Genomic DNA, 13,544 nt, shown 5'->3' with positions numbered 1-13,544 from the left:
ACTCATCTGTACTATGATTTGATGATACAGATAGTAGATCAACTTCACTATTGTAACCAGAATCATCTTTCTGTGCAACATTTGCAGATGTAGATACCCCATCTTTCCCCACCGGCTTGCTAGGACTCCATTCATTGGGACAATCCTTTTTATAATGCCCAGTCTGTTTGCACTTGTAGCACTCTACTGGTGTTCTGCCCCTGGAAGTTGGTCTTTTCCCTTTGGCATGACCTCCTCTGCCTTGTCTCCTCCCACGCACTTGGCTCCCTTTCACATACAGACCATCACCCTGAGACCCTTCACCTACATTCTGTCTTCTTTGAGTGTGGGACAGAAGTGCAGATGTGATCTCATCCAGTTTGATTGAGTCTTTCCCGTACGTCAATGTTGTCACCAAGTGTTCATAGGAATTTGGCAAATAACACAGTAATATTATTGCTTTGTCCTCATCATCAACCTTCACATCAGCCCAAGCGCATAACTTGTATTGCTGTTATCTAGAGATATGAGTCATTGCAAAACAGTTATATATATAAAATAAACGTTGTTGGTTGAACTACAACTTGACGTAGTGAATGAAAATGATTGCCATTTGTGAGGAAAGCTACATCCTTATAAAAAAAATCTGATGAAAAGGACACATTACGATGCAAGGGATGAACAATAATGATCTATGCACATATTCCTTCCTTCCTTCACATATTATATAAAAGAAACCTGATGGCTCGCAAGTTACTTAATTTAATTGGAAGTATTTAATAAACTAAGCCAGCTAAGGATTATATATTATTCTTTAGCTTTCAAGATACAAATTTCCACTTATCAAATCAGAATTAATATATATGAAGTTGTTAATCTAGTGGTATAATACTCTATTAGATATTAAAATGATTCAAATATTAATGATTCAATTTCTGGGAGCAACACTTGTTTGGAGGAGCAATCACACATCTTAAAAAAATTAATTTCTTATCTAAAAAGGTAAAAAAATATTCTTGATAGTACCAAAAAATCTGGAATAGTAAATGTGTACTAGATGTGATGACCTTAAAAGCGATTTCTAACCTACCATTGCCACGATTTTGTTATCTGATTGCTGCCTGCCTCCCTGCCACGGTTTAAGACATCATATTTTCTGCCTCAGCAGTTAATGCCAAAAACAATAAAGTTTAAACGATATACCCGATATATAAAAAGATGGAAAATTCTATCATATTATAAATAGTATATTATTCACCAACTGGCAGTCAGTCTAATTGATGGGCAAAATTAAATCCTCAAATATCTGATAAGGTTAAAGGTTGATGTTAGTTCAAACATCTGGAAGAATAATTACAGTGTGTAAGGCTATGTGTGGGAGTTATGGAGAAAATGGAAGAAGAGGGATAGGAAAGAAAAACAATTATCTCCTTTATTTGAGAGTGTAGAATTTATATGGAGGGAGATAAAATAATAATAATAATGCAAAAATATTTTTTTAATTTTTCTTTAAAATATAATTAACAATGAGAAATAGAAAATGATATAATTATATAATTATACTAATTGCATAGAGGTATTTTGATATTTTTTCATTAGAAAAACTTAAATCGGAGGAACTACGAAAATAGACACATGAACGGTTTTAGAGGGCTTTAGAAACCAATATTGTGAAACATGAGCCGGACATCAAACCAGAAGAGGTTCTGTATTAGATTTAACAGGTTTAAATGGTTAAACTGTCTAATTGGACTGAATGATTTTAAATCTAATTAATAAATTTATCTATAAATATATAATTACATATAAATGTAAAATTTTATAGAATTAATAATGATGCATAACTATATTAAAGTAACATATCTTCATCTTCTTTTTTGGACAGAAGTAAAACAAAACATTAGAGTAATGTTCTATTTTTTTATATTTTAAGTCAACTGTTTGGTTCACTTACCGGGTTATTCCGGTTTAAGCGAGATCAAGTCAGATTGGAATTTCTCCAATTCAAAGTGGTTTAACAACTCATTCGATTAAGACTACAAACCATGATTATTTTCAAGTTCGGTTAATAATCAAACTGATTAGACAGTCTGCCCAATCTAATTCTCACAACATTGTTAGACACACTTTAAAACATTTCCCTCTCTTTTGTCGGTTTTCCAAAGTCATTCCCTCCTTCACTTCCTCTCCAAAATTAAGATTCCAAGCAAAAAAAAAAATTAGTCTCTCATCTAAATATCGGAGGATAACATAATAGGACAAAAAACATTTCATTTGTCCCAAAAGATGATAAAATTTTGTAAGATAAGAGAAATAAGGAAACATGCTTTTTAATGTTTTATCTAATAAATCAATCTATTGTAAAGCAAATAATTATTGTATTTCATATTAATTATCCAATCACACATCATAATATATAATTTCCAAACAATTTTATTATTAGGACAATTTTCTTTATAATTTTTTATCATCTTTTGAGAAGGGTGCAGTTGTATACTATTCAACTATTTTATTCTACCCTACCCCAAGTCATATTCCTATTATATAAAGTTACACCTCCATAAATTAAAAACATTAAAATAATATTTTGTAGGTCCTCCCTTTATAAAATTATTAATTTTATAATTAATGAGATAATAAATTTTTGGAAGGCGTTTATATTGTATGTTTGGAAAAAGGATTTCAAAATCCCAGAATGGTGCTTCTTCTAACATGATTGGTTCCATGGTTCCAAAGGTGTTGAATCACCATCATATTCATTCTTATTTCTCAACAATATTTCCAGTCACAATTTCTTCTATGCTCTGGACATTCTTCATTCTCATATGGTAATATGACATATGGTTGACATCTATTATTTTTGGCATCTAAGTTTTTAATCATCGCTCAATCCCATGAATAACTTTTTTATAAGACTCTTCATTTAAGTTTATTCAAATTATTAAGCTGCTTATTAGGGACCTAGGTTAGATCACACTTTTTCTTTTTTAATAAACAAGGTTCAGGTTTTTCAAAAAAATTATTTAACTAAAATAGGTACAAAAATTTCTTAGAAAGCCTATTAAACTTAAAAGACCGACCTTTATAATTTTATTATTATATTAATTAATTTATATAATATATACATAAAATAAATATAAAAGTTCTATAGTCAATTTGACATTTTGAGTTTAGCATATTTGGTTTGTCAATTATGACTGATCTATTAGCCTATCTAAAGATAGACCTATTAACCTATTTTAAGATTTATTGGCCTATTTATATGTCTGAGATTATATAAGACTTTTAAACAAGTTAATATGTTATCACACCAAACTTTTAAACATGTCAGACATTGACTTATAAAATAAACTTAAACAAACAAACAAACAAAACTTAACCTGCAATACATTGAACAGGTCAGACATGTTTAAGCCAAGACCTGAAATGACCTAATCTATTTCCACCTTTAATCCTGCACAATTTGATATTGTTTATTGTTGAAAATTAATCGTCCAAGGTGAGATTGTAGGAAAACTCTTCAATTTATAGACTTTAATGATATGAGACTTTATATACTTAATGATACATAATACATACTAAAGATGATGAACAACCACATATCCAAGACCTTTCATGTCAAATCATCAAGAAGAAATATAAAACTAGAGCTTGAGCGGAAGCGTACCTTAATATATTCGTAGAGAATATATGATGAATGAACTTTATAACCTATTTGTCATGTATCCATCAAATTCATGTCTTTTGTCTTTGTATGCAAATGCATGTTCATATAGAACATGTAGGTTTGGCCTACCAGTTATAGACTACCCTTAACCTTAATTTCTCCTCTAATGGGATGAAGAGAATGATTTTGTTTCTTGCATTGTGGTTCATCTTGTGTTATGATGTAGTCTACAATTGGGGACCATAACCCCTATTTATTAGACAAGCATTCCCTTTCATTAATGGTGATGCCTTTCAATAATTTTCATGACAATTATGTCTATAGTCATATACTTTACTTAAAATAGATCACTTTAATTTGGCTACTTAAAATAATGACTCTAAACACATTTAAATATTACATGTGTGACCCAAAATTTCTTACAATCTCCCACTGGTCACATATAATTTTACAAATTGTGTTAGACTTTATAAGCTCAAAAATATGTCATTATAAACCTTAGACATATTCTTATCTTGTCCATTAATTATATTAATATATAGAACCAAAGTCGTTTCGTTATATCAATCATAACTAAACCAATCAATGATCACTAATATTAAAACAACTAAATGAAATTAGATTAATCATGAAATGTGCAACATGAAAATCACATGAAGGTGATATATACATGTCAATTTTCAACTGTTCTTCCTTTACTTTAGTGAGATCTCATAAAGAAATTTCAGAGTGAAACTGAACCATAAACCTTATTTTGCAGAAAATATATCCATAATCATAAACATATCTATATAAAGAGAACATTCAAATACAAACTCCCACTGAACAAAAAATATCCTCAAGTGATATAATACTCATATGAGCAATGTAGTTGTGAAAGACCTTAGATGATAAATCTTTAGTGAGTATATCTAAAACTTGGAGTTTGTGTCAATATGCTCAATAGATATTAGACCATTCTGAATTGTTTCCTTAAATCAGATATAGCAATGCTAACATTTTGTCACAATATAACTTCAATGGTCTTTCAATATATCCAAATCAACAGTCAAGTGACAATTGCATAGTCATATCCCATAATTAGATATCTCATAATAAGCTATGAAAATGACTACCATAATAGATGAAGCTGTAAGTGTATGCTTAACACTTTTCCAAAATAGCTCATCATCCACCTAATTGGCAGATATAACTTTACAAGATTTTCAATTGTATTGACATCTAATAAGATTAAATAATCATAATGATCTCTAACTGAAGCACTTTATGTTGTGAGAATATAATTTCTTTGTTCTTTATAAGTACTTTATAACCTAATTTGCTGCATTCCAATTATTTGTCACTGAATTAATTAAATATATGCATTCTAACAAAGTAGACAATATCCTGATGAATAACTTTATATATACATTAGACTCACTTAGCGAACACATAAAGAATCTATATTGTATCTTTAACTTTAAAATTCCTTCCTAAAACATTGCACACATGAATGTTCCTAGAATTGCACACATGAATGTTCCTGGAATTGCATACTTAATGAATATAAGACGTTGAACATTCTCATTCCTCATCGTTTCCCTTTATTCTTAATGGAACTTCCTTAAAATTAAAGAGTTGATCATTTCTGAAGTGCAAGGTCTAGATCCATACATTCAAGAACAAACACAATTTCTCTTCTTAATTCTTAAAGGTAGTGCAATTTAGGAAGACTGTAAAATATATATTTGCAGATGTTATAAAAGCAGAGAAATCAATAGAACAGATAACAAAACAAATTGCAATCATTCTTGTAATTAAACTCACAATTAACTTTAACTCTTAAATTCTATTGAACCATAATTCACATCATATTCCAGCCTTTATTTTAGTTTCTTTTGCACAACAGAGTTGTTTCTATTTTTAGTTGTTTTCCTTTTCTGTTTATTCAGTTAGCTAGTTTAGTTTCCCTTTTTATCTTAGTTAGTTATTCATCCTTTCCTTTTTCCGTTTTCGTTGTGTATTAATAGCCTTTTTCCTTGGCTATTCTCCTTCAATGAGAAATGAGGTATTTCATAGTCTTTTGCCATATGGTATCAGAGCTCTATTTCTTAAAAGAGAGCATTGTTGTGCCTTTTTACTTTCAAGAAATCATCAACTCGAAGAAGCCCCTCTCCTTCCATTCAAATCATCTCCACAGCATCACGAGTTTCTTCATAAGGAAGCAGATTCTTCTTTATCTTCCTTTAATCTTCTTGAAATGTACCCTTTCTCTATTCATCCGCAAATGGCAGCATCGGATTTTGATGAATCTGGGAACAACCCTTCCCTTTACTCCATTGTCATTGACTCTCAAAATCCCTTAAATTCACATTACCTACACCATGGAGAAAATCTAGATGCCATCATTGCTTCCCCATGCCTAGAAGGTGGAAATTACCATTCATGGAGTAGATCCATGAAGAGGGCTCTATCATCCAAAAACAAGTACAAATTCGTGAATGGCTACATCACAAAACCAAACATCACTGAGGCAAGATATGATATATGGGAAAGGTGCAACAACATGGTTGTTTCTTGGATCACCAGATCATTCTCCTCCCAAATTGCACAAAGTATAGTGTATATAGATAGTGCTCAAGACTTATGGCAAGATTTGAGAGAAATGTTCTCTAAAAGGGACTACTTCAAGATGTCTGATGTGCTGCAAGAGGTTCACTCAATTAAGCAGGGAGATAGAGATGTTTCAGCCTATTTCACAGCTTTAAAGACCCTTTGGGAGGAACTGGAATCCTTAAGGTCTACACCTACATGCACTTGTGACATACAATGTAGATGCAACCTCTTCAAAAGCATCAAGAATCACACAGAATCTGAGTATGTGATTTGCTTCTTGAAGGGCTTCAATGATCAATACCAAACCACCAAATCTCAAATCCTCCTTATAGAACCATTACCCTCCATCAATAAAGTCTCCTCTTTAGTTGCTCAAGCTGAAACTCAGTTGACTGGACCAATTCTATTTGAGTCAAGAACCCCTTTTAGCTCTAAGGACAGAGCACGACCTTGGAGGTTCTCTTTTGGCAAATATAGTTCCTCAAGTAGCAGAGGAAGAGGGAGAACTGGAGGAAGATCCAACAATTACAAAAGCAATTCAGTTAGGATCTGCACTCATTATGGAAAAGAAGGTCACAATATAGAAACTTGTTATCACAAGCATAGATATCCACCTAACTACAACAAATCCAGACCAACTGTTGGGATTGCAAATACCATTACAGAGACCAAAATGGATCAGGATCACATGGACAAATCCAAGCAACCTTGCCTGCAATTAATTCCAGACCAATATGCTCAACTCACTAGTCTCTTTCAACAAGCTGAGGTCAAACTTTCAAACCACAACATCAATTAGATCAGCATTCCAGAAAATGGTGTTCAATCTAACCAAGAAGATTGTGCTCACCAATCAGGTAAATTCAATCCGTGGATCCTTGACACAGGAGCCACTGACCATGTAAGTCCTTTCCTATCCAATTTCGGCACATATCACTCCATTAAACCTATACCTATAAAATTACATAATGGATCAATGATCACAACTAAACACTCTGGTAGCATTATCCCGTCTCCTGATCTAACTTTATACAATGTGCTATATATACCCGAATTCCATTTTAATCTGATTTCAATTCACAAACTCACCACATCATTACATTGCAGATTAATTTTTGACAGCTCTTGTTGCCTCATTCAGGATATGACTACCTTGAAGATGATTGGACATGTTGAAGCATTAAGAGGCTTATATGTGCTCAAGACACCTTCAAGACCACTTAGTTTTATTCAACATTTTATTCATAATATCACTAATAATGTTCATCTTAATTCTTCTTTTGATTTGTGGCACTCTAGGCTAGCCCACCCTTCTAACAATGTTTTACATACTATTAGTAAGAGCCTACCTTATATACATTTTGATTCTGCAAATATATGTGAATTCTGCCACATGGGTAAACTTGTTAGGCAACCATTTCCAAAAAGTATGCATAACAGCGAACTCCCATTTGACATGGTGCATGTGGACATTTGGGGCCCTATCTGTACCCCTTCTACCTTGTGGAGCTTAACGCAGTTTAGTATGTTTCCTGGGATTGGTTGCGACATGCTAAATGGTCTCATAACCTGATCAACAACATATCATTCCATAATTGTGAAGCAAATCAATGGCACCCGTGATCAACATATTTGTGGAAGTTGTCCTATTAAATTGATGTTCATTTACGGGGTCCAGAAAAACTCAAAAGAAGTTAATAAATTTGATAGCACATTTAAAAATGAATAAATAATAATTTAAAATAATATAACAATAATAAATTTACTTCATCTATGCACAGACGTTTAACATTGCGTGTATGATATTGGCAGCATGTCTACGAATGTTGGTCGTGATCAAATATTGTGACCACCTATTATTAAACATATAAGTTAGTAAATATATTTGAATAAATATTTGTAATTAAACATTTACATAAGTTATTATTAAAATAAATATAAATCTTCTGACCAATAGAAAAGAAAGTAAAGTGTTGTCCTGTAGTCTTAGTGCAAGGATCAGAATGTGGTTATATGCCTATGACTAAAATAGTAACAAACATCCTCTATTCTCTTTTTGGTCACTAATTATTGTTGCACGACAAAGTCTCCGATAAAGACATGTCAACACAGTTAAGTCCTAATTATATTGTGATGTCTCTAGTAAGTCCTCAAGGGCAAATACATCAAGTGGAACAACACCAACAAACACAAGCAAACTTCCTCCCAATCCATACTTGTCATTCCTGTAATAACTTCTCTGTCAATGGGAATGTCAAGTTGATAGGCAACATCCTTGGGAGTGATGGTTCACTCTCCACATGTGAAATGAACAGTATGTGTTTTTGGTCTTCATCTCTCAATCAATGCTAGTAGCGAATGGTTGTTGATTTCTACTGCTCCAATTGCCAAGATGTTTGCGAAAACAATGTTGCGGAAAACTTGCAACAATAAATCGGAAGGTAGGGATTTCCAAAAGTTGTATTTAGCCCGGAAATTACATTCAATCTCATTACATACGTTGTTTGATATATGATCTTTTTGAAGTATTAGTAAAGAAGTATCAACTAGGCCTGGACCAATATGCTATATTTTGAAGAATTAAATAAAAGAGTATGAGGGTTTATGTATTCTAGAAAAGCAGACTTTGTGAATTATAGAAGAGTAGGCATGACAAATGTTGGGCTTTGTAAATAATCTGGAAGGGTTTGTAAATAATAATGGAAGAGTATGAGGGTTTGTGCATGGTCTTGAGTGAGAGTGTTTTGGGTGAAAGTGTTTGAGAATGAATTGTGTGATAATGCATGGGATGTTGAGGCTTACTTATAAGGACTTACCAGAGATGCTCAATTCACATGTTTCACTTTCCATATACTCAAAGCCTTTACGTGCTAAGATGCTTAAAGACTTCAGACATGCATTGTTCATTCACCCACATGCATTTACTCATTTACCTGCATGCATTTACTCATTGTTCATTAACGTGATAGCATAGCATGGCCTATTCAAGTTAGCATAGCATGGTCAATTCAATTGTCAGCATTTACTCATGCACGTTACCATAGGATGCATTTACTCATTCACAACATGGTCAATTATTTCATTGTTCACAGAATTTACTTATTTTTCTTTCATTCAATTGCATGCATTTACTCATTATTACATGCATGTATGTTAACATTTACTCATGCATTTTCATGAATGCATTTACTCATGCATGTTAGGATTAATGTATAGACTTATTAGGGTTATAATTTTATGAGTAAAGACAATATGAAATATATTTATCCTTAAAATATCATTAATATATAGAATAGAATTAATAGATAGGTTAGGGTTTTATACAAAATTAATATAAAGATTATGGTTAGAATTTTATGAGTAATTAATGTATAGATTTAGGGTTAGGGTTTTAGATATAGATTAGGATAAATACTAGGCCTCACATGGTCATTTACTTTTACTCGGTGCCATGTCCTATGCATGGTCATTCAAAGTCATGTGAATGTTCATTAATAATGCATTTTCACGTGGCTTTTAAGGCATGCAAATTTCATTCAAACTTTTTGTAAGGTCTGCAGTGTATAAGGCATCTTGTGTGAATATAGGTACATACTAATAAATATAATAATGTTAATATAGATACATATTAGTAAATATACGTGTGAATATAGATTTATGTTAATAAATATATTCACCCAAAAAATTTTGAACAATGAAACTCGCTTTAAGTTGAGATATTTGAACTCGACGTTGTGGTTGTCGAGTTATATGGAGAATGGAATGAAAATCTTGCCCACCATGTTGTCATGTTACTTATAATGGAATGTGAAAAACTTGGTTACAGGATTATCGAGTCTAGTCTATGTGAATCTACTAGAGCCCGCCTTCAACCCTTCCATTCCCAACCTTCATTCATTAGCCCTGACCTTTACTTGTGCCATGAAGAGATTCCTGGCAATGTGTAAGGCATCTTAAAGCCTTACATGTGCAATACACAACCAATTCAGTTCAGACCTTGGACTTGTGTAAGGCATCTTAAAGCTTCTTGCGTTCACGTGGATCACTGTAATCACATGCATTCCTGCATTCAATTCAGACCTTATCCTTTCTATGATTAGTTAGGTTCTGTGAGTAGTTAAAGTATAAATTAGGGTTAGAGTTTCATGTGTAGTTAAAATATACACTAGGTTAGGGTTCTATGATTAGTTAATTTATAATTTACCGTTTTAATGAATCGGGTTCTCTTGCATACATTGTTCTATTACAACACTCAGCTGAATACAATGGTTAATATGTGTATTCAGAGGCATCTTTAGTCAGCTTATGCATGACCATTTCACATGATCATTTAATTTTACTCATTTCACGACATCTAAAACTACTTTTACTCAACAATTCAATTCACATGGTCATTGCTTGTAAGGCATGTCAAAGCCATGCTTCAAACTGCATTTTTATGTGCCTCTAGATTCATGTGCCTTTGGATTCACATGGTTATTTTTTAATTATCATTTAGTAATCATAATAAAAATATATAACATAAATATTACACTCATGTTAAATTACAAACTGTAAAAAAATACAAATGATATTATAGTTCAATAGGCTTACATTGTAAAACTAAGGAGTAAATAATAAATATTGATCATCCAAATGTTACTTAGAACTATCACGTAGTTCTCTAGATCACAATGGACATGTCTTTTTGTTATATCCCTCAGTTCTATACCATCCATATTTTTTAACGTGCTCAGGTTGAACTTCATCCATCTCAATGTGAATGTCTGTAGTCTTTGATCTTCCGGTTCTTTTCCTACACATAATTGGATTGAGAATAAATGTTGGACCTGAATAAGCAGACCAATATTTTTCATTACCAATCTTGAAACTCATATCCATACGCCTTTAGAAGATTACCTAGTCGGTAAATTGGTGGCATAAATTGACCGCAATATAAAGTCAAAGAAGCACATGTTGCAATACCATTAGAGCATGAAAATCTTAATGATTGAAATTCTCCACAGTGACACCAATTATTGACTAGTTTCACTGTATGCACCCTCACTTGGCAACCACCAGATCTAGAAACAACTTCAACCTTAGAGACTTCGGTGTTCTGTGAATAACTACGAACCAGACATGCAGATTTATACTGAATTTCTTTAATCACATTTGTCAACTCTTTGCAATATATATACCCTACCTTAATCATGTTAAAGGCTTCATTCGGATGCTCAATCAACCATTCATTTTTCTTGTAGTGTGTGTAAGTATTAGATGGAAACTAAGAGGGGGTGAATTAGTTGACTAGTTTTATGGCTAATTTTTCTGCTATAAAATCAGAATATGTTGCCGCGAAAATAGTGCAGAAAAATTACCAAGTTAAAACATCAAATATGAGAGAATAAAGAGAATAGATAAGATACATGGATGTTTTATACTAGTTCACTTTCTTGTCTACCGAATGCTATATCCAGTATTCTTGCAGCACAATAGATTTCTTTACTTGATATTATGAGTTGCAATTACCATTTCTCTCTCCAAGACTCCTTGTACATCACTTACTTACTAATACCTCACACCCTTGGAAAACAACATTTACATGTTCACTCTTCCCCTTCTCACCACACTGTTATGATGAAAAGTTTACAACAATAAATGAAGAAAACTTTATAATGCAAAGATCGTCTTCCTTTGTCATATGCTTTACTCCATTTTTATTTTGGAATTTGGTCCAAATATGCGGATATGGCTTGGATGGTAGAGCAAGGATTCGAGTTTCCTCACGGATTGGAAATTCAGGATGTGCACCATTTTCTTGAGCTTAACGGAAAGGTATACCATTCTCTAGTTATGGAGTTTTATGCTAATTTTAGATACAAAGATGATAGCTATTGGTCTATGGTTTTGGGAAAATTGTTTGAGATGAATGAGACCTTATTTCTAGATGTGGATGGAATGTCTAGTGACGGTTTCGGCCTAGGAGACTACTCAAATAAGTTATGGCACTCATTTGATGCAACTGAAATGTATAAATCTTGTATGTGCAAGGAGACTTAACTAAGGTTGGATCCCTATCAGTTGAAAACTGACTTATGCATTATATTGTGGCATATATACTTGTACAAAGAAACACAAACCAACCATCAATGACCTAAAATTCATGTTCGTTATTCGAGAAAACATTATGATTAACTAGCCTGAGGAAATCCTAAAGGTTATGTATGGTATCTCGAACTCTTCAACCAAGTTGCTTGCTTATGGTATCTTCATATCCCACATTATTGATCATCTAGAAATAGATACATCTGATACGGTGATCATCACTACAAACTCTCGTGAGCACTTGATTGGTGATAATCTAATCCACAAAATGGGAATGTATATATATGATAATGCCTGGCAATACTAGGAGGATTACAAAACAATCGTGGACTTAGAGTTATCTGATGAATAAGTTCCAACTGCTATGGATGAGTAGGTTCCTGAAAATCAGGGGGAGGCTACTACTATGCCTCGAGGACCAACTTTTGGAATAGCTCATTTGGAAGCCATGAAACAGAGGCTCAATGCTCGCATTGACACACACTATGAGTCTATGAGGAACTCGATTCAGTCGGGGTTTGAGAGACAAAATGAATGGTTAAATGAAGAAATCAACCGCTTAGACTTCCTCATCCGGACTAGCCACAACATCATGCATCCACAAGCAAACAGTCCTCCTTCACCACCTTAGGCATAGTTTAGGAGTGTCTAGCCTTTAGGGTGTTATGTTTTGTGGTTTAGTATGTCTTTTGGATCTTGTAATTCATGTCATTTTGGGCATTGTATGTTTTACTTGTAATATGTTTTCAAACTCTTACTATGTACTCGTTTTAATTCGCTATTTCATGTTTTGTTAAACTATGTTTAATTATGACGATAGTTTATGGATTGTAGTTTTTATGAGAATCTTGATCATATCTCGCGTGTATAGTATATATGTTTGATTAATACATGCTTAACCAGAAAAAAAGCAGAAATATTAATCATTCCATGCCTGATTTGTCATAAAAACCTTGTTCAAATTATGTTTTTGTCAGTTTAATCGATTAAATGCCTTTGATAAACGATTAGATACAATGATATGTGCATTTGTTCAATCATCTAAAAACTGGTTAATCAATCACAACATGTACTTAATGATTAAGTACAATTTCATTTCACAAATATTATATCTCTTCTTACTTTTGACTAGTTATTATCATTTAATTGTCTATACTTTTTGATAATGTCAAAAGGGGGAGAAATGTTGTTTTGTTGTTTGATGTGTTTTAGGTTG

Source organism: Lupinus angustifolius, chromosome LG09, assembly GCF_001865875.1.
Source record: "Lupinus angustifolius cultivar Tanjil chromosome LG09, LupAngTanjil_v1.0, whole genome shotgun sequence".
In the NCBI taxonomy this organism is placed as follows: domain Eukaryota; kingdom Viridiplantae; phylum Streptophyta; class Magnoliopsida; order Fabales; family Fabaceae; genus Lupinus; species Lupinus angustifolius.
The sequence above is the reverse complement of the archived record's forward strand: the minus strand, read 5'-3'. Positions refer to the sequence as shown.